The sequence below is a fragment of the Tyto alba genome, unplaced genomic scaffold (genome assembly GCF_018691265.1).
Source record: "Tyto alba isolate M040663 unplaced genomic scaffold, T.alba_DEE_v4.0 Super-Scaffold_22, whole genome shotgun sequence".
Lineage (NCBI taxonomy): Eukaryota > Metazoa > Chordata > Aves > Strigiformes > Tytonidae > Tyto > Tyto alba.
In genome coordinates, this window is record NW_024881296.1 from 33,240,530 (window position 1) to 33,259,587 (window position 19,058).

Below are 19,058 nucleotides of genomic sequence, written 5' to 3' on the forward strand. Positions count from 1 at the left end.
ACGGGGGGGGAAAACGAACCAGCGCGGCGCCGTCACGCTCGGTTGACCTGAAGGCAACGGCTCGGCGGAGTCGGGCAGAGGCGCTGCTGCCCCGCAGCCGGGCCGGGGGCGGGGGCGCTGGTGGGGGCCTGGCTGCACGCGTGGGGAGCAGCCGCGGGGGGAGGCGGGCGTGGGCAGGGCCCAGGTAACCGCGGGGGGCCGGGCTGGCCCCAAACGGGGCGGTGTGAGGGGAGGGGACCCCGCCTGGGCGGCAGTTGGCGGAGACGGCGGGAAAGTCTGCGGTGTTAATTCTGGAATAAAGCTGGGTGGGAAACGATAATCCGCGCATCGCTCGGGCTGGAATGGTGCTCGTGTAGATGCGGGGAGAGGGGCTGCGTCCAGCTGCTCCCTACACAGACGTGGAAAACAACGTTTCGAGGGGGCTGAAGGTGCAAAGGGTCTAGCCGAGGCCTTGATAGACCTAGAGGTATCGTTGAGGTGCTGTCTGAGATTTTAACACCCAGAAATCACAAGCATCTGAGAGTAGATAAAAAAATCTAAGAATACTAAAGTCGAAATGTAATCAGGAATACTAAAACAGATGCATTTGGTCAAGCCACTGAGTTTTTCTAAAAGTCTAGCATTACTACCCGTGTGGAGCACTGATTCTAACCAATGTGACATCGCATCCAAGGTCAAACATTTACATGGCAACCTGTGCTGCTGTTTAAAGAGGTCTGTGTGAGACTGAGTCAAAGAATAGAGATTAGAGATTAGAGAAAAGGAAAGGTCCCTCACTGGCAGTGTGTGTTCAGCAACAATAGGCTTAATCCTTTGCTGAACTAGACCTTGATCCTGTGGAAGCTGTTGAGGCCAAATTCTTATTGGTTCTGGTTGGAATCTGACCTAAAAAAGGAAGGCAGGCCTGAGCTCTTAAGGGATCTAAAGAGTTCAAGGAAAGCTACTCTCCAGTAGGTGCAGCTTCGTAAGAAAAGCAGAACCTTGGAAAACTACTTTGTGAAAAAGAAGTTGATGTCTGTGTTTGGATAGGTCTGTGACTGCTCAATGCAGCTGCAGGTCGACCGAGAAAATGCGCTAGCGAATGCAAGATTTTATTTTACACTCCATGAGTTGTGGAGCAAGCATGACAGTTAAACGGAATGTCAGATACTGCCAAAGCTAGTAACCAAAGAATTAAATGCATTGCACCTTACTGGACTAAATAAATAAGGAACACAAAATATCTAGTTGAATAGATGGGGAAAAAAGGGGATCAGAAATGAATGATCTGTTTAAATTCCAGTAAGATTATCCCTTCTAAAACGTTGCCCACACTTTTATCAACCCTTATTACCAGCTCTTATTTTAGTCAGAATGGGTATTACTTACATATCTTTTTGCATGTGTGCTTCTGTTTTTGGCATTAAAACATCCCATCTATTCCAATGATGGCTTCCTTTGTGCGTATTTATTCATACGTCTGTTATCATTGAAACTGCCTCATTTATATCTCTTCTACCTCTGCTTGCTTCACAGTTCTGTTCTTTCCTATGTTTCTCCTTGTTTGTTTTTGCTGCTGTCTACCATGTCATCAATCTAGAATTTATGTCTGAGGCTTGCCACTGGTTATTAATACATACAGTGGATTGAAAAATAAAGATTCACCAGACTAATCCTGAAAAGACACCACTTCTCCTGTTACGTGTCTGTAGTCCCACCATTAATATTTTGCTGATGTTTCGACAATGGAGAACTATTAATCCATATTTCAGTGTGTCTATTTATAAAGAATTTTTTCTGCTTCTCCAAATGAAGGTGTTACTATATAAACCTTTGAAGATGTGACAAGATCTTACATTCACCAAGAGTTTAATCCTTACTGCCCTTGGTGCAGTTAAGGAGGGAGGGGAGAAAATCAGTTTCCTGCTGTGGTTTTGAGTCAGTTTACATCAAAGCCGTTTGGGGAGTTAGAGCAGAGAGGCTCAGAACTGCTGCAAATTACACTAGTGCTGAGGGAGCGGGTGATACATGGTATCATGCCCCCCCTTTCCAACATCCTGCACCTCCATCAAACCCTCTGTACGGAGCAGAGAAGGTATACGGGTGGCTACGTGCCCCTTGGTGGAAGTGTACCCGTGGCTCTCCTGTGCTGACCCACAGGAGTCCAAAGCCTCTGCATGGGTTTGCAAGTGGTTTTTTTTGTTTGTTTGTTTTGTTTGTTTGTTTGTTGTTTTTTTTTTGTTTGTTTTTTTTTTTGGTTTTTTTTTTTTTTTTGTTTTGGTTGGCTGGAAACTTGAGGTTCGTGTCGGTCTCAGCAATCTACAAGTACGGTCCTGCTGCACTGCAGCTAAACTGATTTCTAGGCACTGTTTGTAGATGCAGAACAGAGTGTTGAGGCCTGAATTGTCATCTGAAAATCCAACTACTGTGTTTCGCGTAATTTCTGTATTTTGCTTACATAATCTAAATATGTAGAAAACTCTGCCAAATAAACCGTTACTTAACAGTTTTGGAAGGATTATGTTGGTTAGTCATGAGAACAATTCCATTTTACTTTAAAAACAAAGTGGAACGATGCTGAGGAGAAGTGGCAGAAGAGGAGCTGAGGACGGCTACTCTTTCTCAGTTCTCTCAATCTGTTACGTTCACTGGATCCATACCCATTCTGTCTGTGAACTCCCAGGGAGAGATCCTGATTGTTTTGCTTTCATTTAGTGGCAGTAAAAAATTCCACACAGCATACAAAACAAATTTATTTTATTGCCCCAGTTGGCAGGCAAGGTAAAATTTTCTTCTGCCAATAAGTAAACATTGACTTTTTCCATTATCCCAGCTGTCAGAATCATATCACAGTGTATGTTGCTGTTGAACTGAAGTCATCCATATGGTAATGGAGACAAGCAGGAAAAAAATGCCACAGAGCAGTTACTCTCTTACAATACAGTGTGTTTAAATATTTTAGTTTTCCAGGCAGAGAATTTCCAAGATTAAAGCCTGCTTTTCCCAATAGCGGATCTTAGGCCTTAGTCTCAAGACCACTAGAATCTCTTTCTCTTTGACTTCCTTCCCATCGACAGGGAACATTAACCTCATATTAAAAAAAGAAATTCTTTGGGATCTTCAAAATCATGAAGCTTACAAGAATTACAAGGTTAGAGTTTGGGTTTCCTTTAAAATTAGCTGTGAGTTTTACATCTATAGTATTTATAGCAACTTATAACTACATGTAAAATGTAGGTCTAGCTATAAGGCAGACTTTATTTTAACTTTATTGAAGCTGAATTCTTGTATAATCATACATCTTCGGAAGTCTTGAAAATTAGCTGAAGTCACAAAATTCTTGATGGAAAAAGTGCTAGTCGCAGAGAGGAGGTAGTGCACTCATGAATACATTTTATTTTAGTGGAAGGAAAGCAAAATGACAAAAATACATTGTTGCCATCTTCGCATCTTTTCATTTAAACAATAATGAATTAGAAATTGCAATTTCCTTTTGTATCACTAGATGGTATATGGTAACTGTAGGGAAGCTGAGCCCTTGAAAAAATTTTTGATGGAGGATAGGTACTGCTCTCTCTCCTGATCCAGACGTTGCACTGGCCAGTCTCCTGGCTTGCAGAGGAGATGCATGCAGAGCTATTCCTGACAAAACTGCTGCTTGTTGTACCAAAACCCTGGTCCTACCGCAAAAAGTGGCAAAACTTGCTGGGTGTTTCTATGCTCATGTTTTCTGGGAAACTGCACACTAGTTAGGCCTCTAACTCAGGGTTATATTTAAAAAATAGGAACTCTGTATTGAAATACTTGAAAACACCCACACTTTATTGGAGAGCTAGCAAAGTCTTCAAACTGCATGTATCAGACCCTCTGAGCTACCTGCTGGTGAGCTCTCAATAGGTGTAAAAGTCCTTACACAGACAGAACAAATGGAAATATGGGTTTGTGATTTTAGTTATGCATATATGAAGTACCATATAGTTGCCATGCAAGCAGCTACTTTTACACTGGAGGGCACATTATTATTTTTGCAGGTAATATTTTTGAATGCTATAATAACATAGTCAAAATGGCATCTCCTAATAGCAATTATGAAAGGAAAAAGAAAAAAAAATAAAGAAAAATAAGTAGAATAGGGGAAAAAGTAAGAAAACAATAGAACAAATGAGCAAAGGACAGCCAAACAAACTCCATAAAAATACATTTTTCCCAGAAATTCTAAGACGATCAATGTGAATTTTAGCATCTGAAAAAAATTGTGTTGCTGAATCCATTAAAAAGCTGACCTGACACAAGAAAATTTCCTCACCTGAGCTCTCGTTAGGACCTGGTAACACTGCAACCTTAGGACATTAAAGTCTTCTAACAGATAAGATACCAGCTAACAAGCACTCTAGTATTTTGTTTGACAAGTGAGATGGTTTTGTTATTCTTTTATAAAAGAACTAAGAGCATTTTATGCTGCACCATTTGGGTAAACAGTTCAACAATTAAAATGGAACTATTTCCACTTTCCAATTACGACAATGACATTTCAGTTTGAAAATTTTCAAAATTAAAACTTCACTAGGTGACCCTGTCCTCTGGGCTTTATTTGTGTGAAAAGTGTCACGCAAGCAAGATTTATGGACACAGTTCTGCACTTAAATCTTACCTCTCCTGTTCCATACAGGAGCCAAAATTTTATTAGTGATTTTTAACCAAAAAAAAAAAAAAAAAAAAAAAGCATCCTGTTTTTCAGAGGCTAATTTGCTGTTTTTTGCTTTGTGCTTTTTGCATTCCCTTGGTCAATCCCATGCTTAGCCTCTGTGGCTTTCTGGGCGAGAGACCCTTTCAGTAGGGCAGGCAGTATCACCCGAAGCTTTCGTAATGGTTTCTCCAAGTGTCACGAGTTTCCACGGCAGCTTGGAGCGTTGTGGGGAAGGAGTTGGTGCACAGGGCTCTGTTCTGCACAGCCTGACCCCACTGTGCCTCTGCTCCCCTCGCTCTTCTCCCCAGGGCTGGGCAGGGCAGTGCTCTCAGGTGGTGTGTCCCTTCTACCCCAGCCGTGAAGAGAAAGAGGGGGACAAAACAGATCTCAGGAGGGAAGGGAGCAAGGAGTGGAGCCGCGCTGTGGGGTGTGTAGTCTCCCAGCATTGCACCAAGGTGGTGAACAAGGAGAAGAGAGTCTCAGACACGCAGCACCATCCTCCCTTGCAATCTCCATGTCAGAACCGGAGACCCCCAAGAGCATGTCTCAGTTTCCAGCCTTGGGAACAGATAATATTTTGTAGTATTTAAGACCAGCAAGAGAAAATGTTTTCTGAAGATGTATAGAGCTATGATACAGAAAAGTAAGAGTGAGTAGCTATGCCACTGCAAAGAAGCATTCATCATGGCTACAACAGCTAGCTGTGTAAGTGTGGCAGCATCTCTTTGTTTCTGGAGTGAGGAATAAAAATGTGATGTAAAGAAAATAACTGGAATAAATGTTCCTGTTTGAAGTCTAGTCTCTCTCTGTACACTCAGCTCCCAGTGAGATGCCTGTGATGGCTGATGTTACAGGGAATGCAGGATTAGGTCAGACTTGTATACTTACTTTTCAGCTATGCAGCTGAAGTAGTACTGCCAAGGAGAAATGCTTCTTAATATGATTTGAATTTTTAAATGCCAATAATGTAGACTAAATAAATGTCTGTGAGAAGGATTTTCTTTCTGTGGCTTCACCAGACTTTTCTCTATAAAGAATGAAAAGAAGATGAAGTTGTTATGACAAAATCTTAGTAGGACATTAATGTCAATCAATGCTTAAATAGTTATTATAATTGCAATTTTAACAACTGTCACCTCTAAGAGCCACACAGGGTGGAACGGTTAATGCAAAGGTGATGTTGCAGATGGAAACAGCACACTATCACTTGCTTTTGCATTTATTTTATAAAGTGTTCTCAGACAGTGTGACAGCATGGCACAGAAAAGTGCACTTTTCAGTGACATGAACTCTGAGCTGACGGGAGTTCATTGAGGATTCGAGGCATGCATTAATCAGTAATACTGCACTGCTTGTTATATCTTAGAGTTTAATTAACAAATTTGGTGAAGGGAAATATCCTTAAGCACTGATAAAGGGATGTTCAGAATAGCTTGCAAAATAACCATTTGAATTTTAAAAAGCATAAAGTCAAAATTCTGATTACCCATACAGCCCCCCTGCCAGTACTTATACCCAACCTTACATTTTTCAAGTAGTTTCATTAGATCCAGCAGGATAGACTGCCCACATGAGTATCTGTGTGTGTTTAACTGATTGCTGCCTTGCAATCTGCTCAGATTGGCACAGGGCACTTATGAGGGGTTTTATGCCTTCTGCTATAGAAGGGAACAGTGAAGGGTTTGAAAACAGGAGAGTGCAATTAACCCTTGTGTAGATCTTCTCCAAGGGGAGGAGAGGGACAAATCTACATCCTGGTTGAGTTTGCTGACAAACTAGTTTAGAGATGGCATGAGCAGGCTGTCCTGCTAGCACCATTTATCAGGAAGAGGTGCTCCAGTAGAAGATAAATTACTTGTAATCTTGAGAGAAGGAATGCATTTTCTGCAGACTAGAGCTCAATACCCTTTCCTTCTGTACGCGTAATGCCTTAATTTCAGCCACTTCCTGCTCATCCCATGAGCTTTAGAGGTCCTAATTGTTCTGACTGAGTGTGCATCAGTTCTGTGGATTTCACAGGGTGACAAAACTTAGCTGCTATTTTCCCTCTCTGGACCCAAAGGAAGAGAGCAGGCAAAAGAAAGTGGAAGGCAGGGAAGGGAAGTTCACAAAGGGATTATAGTACCCTTGGGATCCCAAATTCAGGAAGTACAGCTTTCTAATCTCTGCTCTGGCATAAAGTATACCAAATCAATAGTCAATTTACTTACCTGTTTCACAGGGCCCTTGAGTGGATTCATTAGTTACAGTCCTTTGAAGATAAAAAGTATAAAGTGGTAGTATTCTGCTGACACCATAATCCTCTCCAGGTTCCTAAGTGTCATCAGGGGATCTTCTGAGGAAGGCAGTTGTTTCCAAACTGTGGTTACTAACCACTTACTGTCTTTTACATATGTTTGAATTTATATCTGCTTGGGTTTTTGTTACTGCATTTTTTTTCCTCTTTAGTTTGGTTGATAGGATCTCAAGATGACATTAATTTCTTTGGTTTGTGGTGATGCTACCCTGGGGATGGCTACACCTGAGCCTTAGCCTTTGTGTTCATCAGTTTATAATTACTGGTCTCACTGGAATTTAAGTGAGATAGAGTGCTATTCCAGGGCTTCTTCTTGTGTGAATTAGGTCTCTTGGTACATTTGTAATGTTAGCTTGGAGTTTGTTTGTGGTTTGGGTCTGTTTTAATAATCCTGAGAAGCTCCTGATGTATTAATGCTTCATTATCTTGCAAGAATGTGTATTCTTTTAAAGGACTAAGATAAATAGCTCAGGCATTTTGTTATTTTATTCTAAGATCTCGCATAAGATGCATTTTTAGAAGTGTTCTAATTATGTGGAACTTTAAAAGCTGGGGGAAAGAGCAGTGGAATAAAGTGTTCTTGCTTCTTGACCTCTAGCAGTGCTGATAAAATCCATGAGAGGTTTCTGTTAGAAACAGATGAGGAGTCTCAGTTCACCACCCTTCATGATTTTGAATATGATGTTACTTTGGGCTCAGTTCTGGCCCTTGCTCTTGCTGGATAGCACTTTATTCTAGAATTAGTTTCACTGATTTCAGTTAATTCATTCAGACATACGATGATCACTTCTTCCACTGTTGTCCTTTCTCCAAGGGACTTGTGATAGGCTTCTTTAAATTCAAGTAAAGGAAACAGCTACATAATTCCCATTAACTTTGAAACGAGCTTTGAAAAATCTCGTCCTGCCTGTCTCCATTTTGTGTCACCATTGGGCACTGCTGACTTTAGCTGTGTGCTGGGTACATACAGCCAGCATGGCTCAGGGCCATTCTGTGGAGTTTATCTGACTTTCATCTATTCCCATCAGAAATTAATAATGTGTAGCCTTTAAAATACAGAGCATGTGATCGGGTAGATGACTAGGTTGCATCCATCCCTGGTATAAATTCCTGGATTTATACAAGGGCTGAGTTTATGACATCTATTTACCCAGGGGCTCAAAGCTGCCCCCATTATTCATTTTGATCATGAATTAAGTTGATTGCCGTTGTAAGAACATATAACTCCCTGAGTTCGAGTGAAGTGACTCGGGGTTACACCTGCCACAGATTCATTTGTACGGTTTCATCCAAGACTCAAACACAGTTGGATAGTGAAACAAAGTTGAAACAGACTGTAATGTTTTAAAGAGTGAGCAGTAAGTCTAGAAGAGGTGATCAGATATGGATGAATGAATTATCTTACTTCTGATTCATATTACAGACTGCACAAGGCTATAGATTTCAAAGACTAAGCAGTACATTTTATAGGAGGCATACTGTGCTTGCTTTGAGAGAAGATGATAAATGGGCCTGCGCTTTCATTTTAATTTACATAGCATGGAAGGTGTCTATGGGTTTTTAAGGAATGCATGCAGCTGTATACATTCTCACACATACAGTTGTGGATGCTTTATGCTTTGTGTTCTGTGGCAAAATTTCTGTGATGCTCAGGCCCAGTAAAGTAGATATTCTGTGTAGGTTCAGGTAAATTAACACTGGTGGTTTTGGTTCAGCTTGATATGATGTCAACTAACTGTGTTGATGGAGCAATTCTTTGCATTATCTAGCTTAGTATCCCTCATTACTCCTACTTCAGTTTCTAGTTTGCTGTAAAATGGCATCATGAGGGATAAATTACACAACTCCGCAGGAGGAGAAGAAAGCTTTGCCAGCTCTGCAGAGGAGTATTTTGGACTCAGGGTATCTGGATAGATGTGGTGGACGGTTTGGGACTGCTGGATGAGTGCAGAAGCTGGATATTTCTGCTGAAAAGTTTAGCAGTGGTGTGACTACTCATTCTATAGTTTTACCTGATGTCATCAGGCTTCATTCTTTAGTGAGATGTGTGGAGTATATCATCATTCCTCTTTGATTAGCTGAAGAGCTGCTGAATCTTCTTTAGGAGCCCAGATTCTATGATACTGTTTCTTCATTATCTCCAGCAATGGGATAGAAAGCTCTTGTAGCTAAAATAAGGGTGTGAGCAAGCCTGCAGCTTTACACAGAGCAAGAATTTATAAAGGAACATTCTTTAACTGGCCATCCAGCTAAGATGCAGTAGCAGCCAAGACCTCTCTGGAAAATATGAAAGCTTATTTTGGGAGGTGCCTGGGATGATACTCTGAGAAGAGCAGAGAAGGGAGGACTCATATTTTAAACTCATTTCAAATTGTTAACTTGGTTTAGACTAGACACACAGTCCAGTTATGACAGCTTAAGGGCTAATGCTCTTAATTGTGTGCCCTTAACTGTCTTCATATAAACTTCTAAACCAGAAGGAAGTAGGTCAAAGCTAGGTCACACTGGGTGAGATTCAATATGAGTCTTAAACACACCTCAACCTCTATAGGTAGGTGTCTATAGATTTGCCACCCATTTAAGTCTATGGAGGTGTAAGTAGGATTCAGGTGTCCGTGTACAGGTGTCTTATGCCTCTTGAGATGCTGTAGGGCTTCTTAGACACCCACTTGGGGCTGGTACATTTGACACAGGGCCTTTGGGATACCCATGTCCATCTGCAGTGGTAGCAGGACTCAGGCTGTCCCAGGGCATCTCGGATGGCACGCCATGCGGCATTCAGGCAGCTGCACCGAGCTCCTGGGGAGTACAGTTGGAAATGTCTCTGGATCAATTCAGTTTACCCTGAAGTAGACACCAAGGGTGAGAAACAGTTGCTGCAACATCTAAAGCCGTTTCAGAGGGTAGGTAAGAACCATGCATCATTGCAGGTATGACACAGGCCTCACAGGAGACCCATGCCCTTTTTGAAATCCTATTTGGAAGTCAGGTGGGATATGACAGGGAATGTAAAATGGCCCTGGGCACCTGCCTTTGGACAACCGAATCACCCTCCAGGCTCCACTGGCTGTATTCACCAATTCTTCATTGACAATAACAGGACTTTAGACACATAACCTGTGCAGATGCCTCCACAGAGATGGTGAAAATTAGGCATGCTCATCTCAGGCAGAACCTCATCCTTTCCCTCAGAGACAAAACAAACAGGTCGTGCACAGAGGCTGACTCGGCCAACAGGTTGTGCCTCAGTAAGTCACCAACTCCTGCTCCTGAGAATGTCCTTTCTTGCTGGGAATTACACTTGCCCGTGGCCAAGCACGTGTGTGCTGGTAGAAGCCAAAGGTCTTCAGGGCAGCCTTGAGCAAAAGAGGCTGTTGCTAACAGGGCTGATAGCTGCTGCACTGGTCAAGGCTGCCAAGGCTTTTTTGCCCTGACAGCAGATGCTGAGGAATTGCAGCATGTGAGCTTGCACTTATGACCTTTCTCGTATACAGTCAGCTACAGATAAAAATTTCTGCTGCATGAAGTCAGTGAGCGGACTGTATAACATATACAAGAAACACCAAAGTTTTAATCTTTTCGCTGTCCACCTGTGGGTAGTAAGGTGGAATGACACCACAATAGAATAATTACCATCATATTCTTTAACAATGAAAGTCTTGCTGATAGTTGAGAATATTTAAATTAGGAGATGCCATTTCTCATGATGCAGTGAATGACAGTATTGTTAACTGCCAGTACCCATAACTTTACAGGTAATTGCAGCTATGTATGAGCCATGCTCTTGTTTGATTAAATTGGTTTACCCAATAATTAAAGGCTTATTGTAATATAATTGTAATATACTGTGTTATTTCTGAACAATAGAGAAGCAAAGGCTAAAGGGTATCCAGTGCAACAAAATACCTCCTGCATGCAAATAAATTATCCAGTTGCTGTTATAAACAAGAAGCATTGTGTTCTGCCAGACTTGCAACAAAGAAATCATTATCTGTCTGGCCTGTGCATTGAAGAACAATAATCCTTATTTCCAAAATTAAAACCATAATTAAGCTATTATTATGAGTCCACAACACAAGAATGAAGAAAATGATAGTGTTAGGCCACTCTGAGTCTCAGATCCCCAATTAGCAACCCCTGAATCAGCGGTTCAAATTTTTCCCACATAAGGATTGCTTCGCCTGACTCTGTCGGTTATGGAGGCATCACCCCATGGGCCAGCTGAGTCACGGGAATGCTTCTCTCACTACCCACCTGCCAAGCAGGACATTGCCAGGAAAGACAAAGTCTGGTTGGGATGTACTTCAAATACCCTGGGACGTACTTCAAATACCCTTAGGCTCTGTTAGCTACTGGAAACCGGAAAACTATACAGGAGCCTTCTTACTGGTAAACAGTGGTCACAGATTTTTATTGAGCTAATAAAAATAGACTTCTCATGCCCTTCTTCAGGGTTGCATTTCACTTTCCTTTGGGTGCAGCTGGGAGTCTTGGTCTTGGTCATTGTGTCTAAAAGGAATCATGGAAAAGAGACTAAAAAAAGTCAAAGGTGATCTTTCAAGTTTTCTACCATGAAGCAGGCCCTCTAAATTACAACTGAGAATATACAGGAGTATGTGTGTGTATGTATGTATTTGTCCACATCCTTATTACCTTGAGATGTTAAGGCCAAGATCTTAATAACTCTTCATGTGTGTTATTAATGTGTCATTGAATTTAAAAAGAAGATACTGTTCAGATCATCTGGACACAGTGACAAATAGTAAAAGTAAGAAGTCCCTTGGTAGGTCTTCAGTATCACCCAAGCTTCTATTGAAAATAAATGAGAACGCTGTAGCTAAGAAATTTGCTACATTATCTAAGAAGGCTGATGGTGCAAAAACAACTTCAAATTTTGAAATACAAAACTGCAGTGAGTCAAAAAATATAGAGAACAATGTTAACATGACTCACATCCTGTCTCCTGGTTTAAGGCTGGAACTGATTGAGCAAAGAGTCTGGAATACCCTGCATCAGTATGACCAAAACAAAAGCAAGATGACTAGGGGTTTTTGTGTTTTTGCAATAGAAACTTGAGGGGGAAACATGACCCAGAGCAAGTAGTAAAGAAGTTCCAGGTAAAATATGTTTTACCAGACTATTATCATGACCTGTCTGTTATTCCTGTAGCTTCATTCCTCCTTGAAACTTCCTACAGTCAAAGAGCTGATAAGTATTGAATTGGGACACTGGCTCTCTCCTGTCATTCATATCCTGCAGTTATCATGTAAGGAAGTGGCTTTTGGCAGAGGGTGTATTACTGGGAATTTTGTTGTGCTAGAGAAGTTGTAATGTTTTCAAGAGTGCTGTGAACAGTCAGTGACTGATCAAGTGCATAAACACGTCCATCCCTCAGCTCCACTGCCTCAGGTGAACACTGTACATTGCCAACATCAATAAGCCTTTGCAGCTAGTTGTGAAGAACACAGCCTTGAAACCAGTAATCAGTCTCTTTTTTTTTTTTTTTGCCTCCCCCGTTGCCTTTGAAGTGGCTTCTTTAACCATTGCCTTCCTCAAAATGGCCCCTTACTTGTGCCTAGATCAGTTCTCCAGCCACATCACTTTCTGCCCTGCACACACATGTTTTGCTGGTGAGCAAGTGTAACACTGCTCAGGAGCTGATGCCACCCACGTGTCCAAGAGATCTTGAAACATGTTTTTTTATAGTAGATGTTCCTTTACTTCCTGGCCATGTGATCCTCACGGCTTTAGTGTGCATGGCCTAAAGTGGGACAGTGACACAGTAGGAGTGTTGCTCTGCACCCATCTCTGCTCCAAACTGGGACACTCAGCTGTGAACCCAGCTGTCTACTAGTCCAGGGATATGTCACTGTCCTGGATCTTGGTATTTGGAGTAGAGGTCTCTCTCTGCCCCTTTGCATATGTTTCTTTGAGTTTCAGACCAAAACATATGCATGAAATGGCACACCTGCTTGGGTGGACGTAGGCAGGTGCGATGTAAAGCCGTAATCCTGGCTGCTAACGGGTACCACTGATCTGGAGGTACGTCTTCTGTATGGAAATAGTACTGTCCTACCACGGATTTAAGAAATCATAAGGTTTTTTTCTGCACCATTCCTTCCCCCAAAATCATGAAGATGAACTAAAAATATTAAGTTTACAAAGTAAAAGAAGTTCTCCTTTGGATTTATGTCTTCGGGCCCCAGCCCTTCCCTTCTTCCCCCAGTGACCCTGCCTCTGCTGCGTGCTCCCATAACACCCCTGCAGACAGGTCCAGAAATCTGTACCTGCTGATTGACAGCCCAGGATCTGTCTGTTGAATGCCTACCTTTTACAAACTGAATTTTTCTTGGATTTTTTTTTTTTTTTTCCCAAATCAGGGTGAAACTGGCCAGCAAGCTGAGAGGTTTCTGGGACAGCTATATGCTAGATGGCCAGCAGGACAGCACAAGTTTTATTCCTCTAAGAAAGGAGATGATAAAGTTTATGTTTTGTATTTGTCTTCTGAATTTGGAGGCTCAAGTGTTCGCCTGAGTCCATGGGAAACAATGAGGCTAAATTTTGTTTGGAAAAGAATAGGAAAGGTGTTATTCTTGTCTAAATGTATGAATATGGGAGCTAGGAATGCAAGCACTGCGTAGCCTGAGAAAGGGTAAAATTACAAACTGAAGGGATATTTTAGTTTTACCTACCTAGAAATCTCAGTGTGTTTGCCATGTTCTGATTTTTGGTTTGTTTGTTTTTTGTTTTATTTTTGCTACCTGCCCTCAGTGAGTATTATTATTTATTATATCCAGAAAAGGGGAAATTTATAAATATAAAGAATTCCTTAGTTCTGTTTGCTTCAGCTGATTCCCATTTGTGGCCATATCCCTCTCATCCCTGTCAGTGTTGCTGTATGTCTGTTATCTGCTTCATAGATACAATTAGGTGTGGGAACATTTTTCTGGAGCTCCTTTCTCTGGAGCTTTGACCATTCTCAGTGCATTTGCCTGAACTCTTTCTAGTTAGACCACATCTTTCTTGAACTGTGGTACCTTAAGGGGACAGTGTACTTCAGCCGAGAGTTCTAGTAGCATTGAGTAGAACAGAGGAATTGCTTCATGTATATTACAGGCTATATTCCTGCGTGTGTGTCCCACTATGATGTTTGCTTTCTTTGTGATATCATGACACTGTTTGTATTCAGCTGTGAGTTACCACTGTTGCCTAAGGGGCCTTTTCTTATTACTCTGTGAATTTGTATATTCCTCCCTTTGTGCAGCGCTCTGCATTCTCCCCTTTGAATTTCATCTTGTTGCTTCACAGAAGCCCATGGGCACCTTCTCAGCCTTTGGCTGCAGCCTTCCGAGAGACTCCTGCTTGTGCTTAGCTGAGAAAAGAGACTGCGTGGGCTTCAGACCAGCACCAGCAGAGCTTGTGCAAGGGGACACATGTTTGTGCCAACAGCTTTACATGGAATTATAAGTCACTGTTATTGCTTACACAAAAAATTATATGCAAAGACACCTTGACTACAGATCTGTCACTGTATTAAAAAATCAAGTTAAAAGATGTTTAAGAAAATACGCAGTGGTGTCAATGCATCCTCTAAGCCACTTTATCTAGGTGCTTTGCATTGCCTGTTGCCTTATAGCAAGCCAAGAATGTCCACTTTTCAAATTAGTATTGAAGTTCCTTATGATACTGTCAACTGTTTTTCAAAACACGACAGTTATTGCTCTCCCCCAGGGGGAGATAGCTGGAGGATGATGATGCTCCTGCAGCTCACACTCATACTAATAAGTAATACAATGCATGGTGCTGCTAGTGTGATTTTTTATGAAGTAACATTTCAGTAAAAACTGGTTACAAAACACACTAAGTATGATTTATAGTCCTGAAATTATGAGTATCCAGCATTCCTGAGCGATGACTTGTTCTCGTAGTCAGAAGACAAAGCTTTCTATATTGAAAAATAGTTGATACCTCTTTAATTACAGCTTAGGTACAATGTGGACATTGTGCTTTTTAACCACCCACTGACAGTCACTAAAGTGCAGTGGACCTGCATTTCCTAATGTATGGAAATTGCTCCTAGGATTCTGCAGGACCCATGAGAAAATTGCAAAGAATTCTTACTTATCCCTGAGCAAGTGTGTCTCAGCTGAATAAAACTTCTAAGTCTTTTTAAAAGCTTCATTCTTGAGATCTTATATTGAGATGGCCCCCAGTGGTGTACCAGAATCTCAGCTTAAGGTGCCCAGCTGACTTTCAAATACTCACTTTTAATTATCGTTCTTTTCTTTCTCTTGGGATTAATTTTGAAAATGTAAGTCTCAGGGTGCATGTGCTTAAGAAATTGTCTTATGTTGACATTTCTCCCTTGTATAAAGAACTAAAACAAATGAAAACAAGAAATTGATCTCTCAAGCAAGATTTCCACTACCATGAGAATACTTAGTTCTCTTTTCTTCTTCTCGCAAAGCAGCAAGCACAATATGTCTAGACTTCAGTAATGCATAAGGCACAGCAAATGTAAGGTTGTAGGAAATGGGATGTGAAAAGAAACCACAGATGAGAGATGCTAATTGCATCATTTGGTGCACTACTGGAGCTCAGATAATGCCAGTAAGGTAAAAGGATTCATAAAGAGCAGAATATGTACTTGTACTTAAGGTGATCTGGAGAGCTATCACCAAAAGATTTTCCAAAGAGGATTTGTCAGGTTGGAGAACAGCGAGTGGTTCAGCCCTTACTATTCATTAACAATAATGTAAACAATTAACATTCAGGAAGACTGTTCATTTGTTACAACTCCTATTAGGAAGTGAGCTGAACATCTGTGGGGAGGAGTATGATACAGAAATAACAGGATATATTGCAAACATATAGAAATGGGCCAAACCTGTAGCCTAAGAGGTCAGGCTGTGCTCTTGGGATTCATTCCAGGGATGACTGCAAGAGTCTAAGATGTGTGAATGTTCCCTCCCAGGCTTTCAAGGTGTTTAAAACTATAATGGCTTATCTAAAGTTCCTCCTCTTTTAGAGGAGTTTGATCCAAAATCCAGCCTCTACTAGTCCTTCAGTCCCTGACCCCAATGCACATACACATTTACATGGGATGTCCAAATCACACGATCTTGTTCTTAGCAGAACTGGGTTAGTTATCCTACATATGGCCCATCTACTGAACAGAAGTCAGGGGTGGGTGGGTAAAAATGTGTTTCAGAAAGAAGTAACTAGAATCTGGAAAAAAATAGAAGCTCATCACACTCTGGGAATAGTCAAAGTCACTCTTCAATGGAAGGACGACACTGGAAGAGCAGTAATATCTCAGATACTGCCAGTGAATAGCATGACAGTAAGATATAAGCATTTGACATGGAGGCAATATCACCAAAAGTGACAGATTTGTGCACTTTGTCCAATGTTCAAGAAACCTTCTGGTTTAAAAACAGTGAGTGACAGCTCCTTGCCCAGCTATTTGGCCTCTGGCTTGAAAAACCAGATGCTCTTCTATTAGCTAGTTGAGGATTAACAGTGGGGAGACACAGATGGTAAAAGGATGACCTTGGGTTTATTATTTATTTTGGATATTACTTTTCCAATAGCTAGCAGGGGTACACTGATATCTGTCAGTGTCACGTGGACATTTTTTACCCATTTTTAGTCCCTTCCTGCTGTCTGAAACTGTAAATCCTGTTTCCACAGAACAGAATTATTGGAGTAGCTATATGACAGATTTTGTTGTCATTTACTCACTGGAGGTTTCTTTTATGAACAAAGCATCACCATGAAAAATAACGTCCTTCATAATTTTGAATTATGTTTTTGCTGTAACATGTTTTTTTGAAGTTTCTACCATTGTTCAACTTTGACAGCGGAATAAAACAATGTGTAATTTCTTATAAAAAAAGAGCATACCCTGAAGCAGACTATTTGCCTAAGAAATTTTATCCACATCTTCCTTTTTCATAGAAGTCTATTTTATGGACTGATGTGTATTTATACAGTGCATTGATAATATAGTGAGGATCAAACCAATTGTGAAACCAGGTATTTTTGTGCTGTAGCATCAAGTAGAAAAGGGAACTGCCTTTTGTGACTTTTTCAGTCACAAAAAAAAAAAAAAAAACAAAATCAAAAAACCAGTTCCTTAATCTCATGCTCTGGGAAATACCTGTTTCACTAGTGCAAGGTATTGGTTGCTTTACTGGCTCCCCCTGGATAATGGCTGTCTGAACATCTGTAGAACTTTATTAACCTCTTTAGCCATAGGTGCACTGGAGTAGACTATGAAAGAGTAGAGATTATTTCATGCATAGGTTAAATAATAGTGACAGTATGTTTTTCAGCTTCTTGCTTGTCTGCAGTCAGCCGTCTCTCTGTTACCATCTCTGCATTTGTCTCATCTCTGTTTTCCTCTTATAGGTATATCAAGAGCTAAATAAATTGAAGCCTATTGGTTTCATTCTGGGATCATTTATCCTAGTGCTTTATTTCCTTTATACAAGAAAAAGAGGTTGCTATGGCTAGTTTAATTCTGTTCACATCACTCTTTTAAAGGTGGCAGACCAACTGACAAGAGATGTTCCCTCCTGTCCCTGTTATACTGTGTCCTATTTTTATGGTACCTGCAGAATTTCTTCTGCCTCCAAAGTACTAATTACAGAAAAAGTTGTGCTGGCAATTTTATCCAAGAGAGGCTGCTTACCCTACGCTCTTTTCCCCAGGCTGAGGCTCTGTGATTGCAAGTAAGTATGGTATTAAGACAGTTTGGTTCCGCTTTACTTCATAGCCTTCATAAAAAGGAACAACTGAAGTAATATAAACAAGGGAGAAGTGTGAAGGGAAGGTAAAAGAGGAGACTCGTAAGTCAAATGAACTCAGCTCGTTACTCAGGTAGCAGTTAGATTTGGCAGTGAGGATACCCAAGGTGGATCAGGAGAGGAATGGTGGTAGTGCAGAAGAAAGGGGGAGCAAAGGACACTTAGGTGGAAAGTGGCAAGGACAGGAGGGAGAAGCAAGAGTAGAGGTGAATGTGAGATCACTTTCCTTCTATGTGTGACCTCAATGAGCAGAGCTTCGGAAGTTCACCTGGAGACAGGAGATTCAGAAGATATGTGTACCTAACTGAAGAAAAGCCAGTCGGAAAAGACAAACTGAATACATCTACAGCATCTATGTGAGCTAAGCAGGGCAGAGTAATTTAGATGTATGCACAGTGTAAGTGCAGACATGGGTGTGCACTGAGAGAGGAAGGTGGAGATTACTGTACCTGTTACTAAATTTTCCATGAGCAGCCCAGATTGGATGACGTAAGGCTGAGATGGAAACAGAGCCACAAGATGCTGAAATGTCTTAAGACTACTCCTAGGAAATATTTAGTAAATTCTAAAAAGAAGCACCAGATGGCCAATTTCAGAGATCCTTAAAGGTCCTTTTTCTTGCTGACATATGCATGATCATTCTAAGACAGCTTTATAACTAAAAAGATATTTAACAAATGTTCCTCAGGCATGATGTGCTTCCAACCAGCCTTCTGCAGGCGTGTAGAGGGTTGATTTTTGAGGAAGTGAATTACTGTCTTGTGTATGAGGGATTGATAAGGATATTATTAGTATTTTGCAATGCTCTAGAGAACAGTATCAACAAGAATTTATCTACCCATGAAAAATCAGAAATTTCTGTGCCACACCAATCAATGGATACTCTTGTTTCTCAAAGGCAAACGCAATTATCATTCCAGATTTGAAAGAGCAGGCCTAAATTCACTACGAATATCACAGCTAAGTTGGGAGAGGAAGATGTAAAGGACAGACGGGTTATTATAATGGTGAACAAACATGCTGACTTAACTTCTCTTTAAATTATGCCAATTTATTACAAAATGGTAGGAAAAATCTAATCCCGTGTTAATAAGAGGCCATATGGGAGAATTATTTGAGGATGTGTAACTGCAGAGTATGCTTGCCGCATAAGAGTGTAAGATCTTTATTGTGTGAGCTTTGTGCTAAGTAACGGCAATGAAGTAGCTGATCTGAGCCTGAAAATGTGATAGCACTGCCCAAGCCCAAGTTGGACTTGGGAAAGCCTGAAACTGCAGCTTCAGCT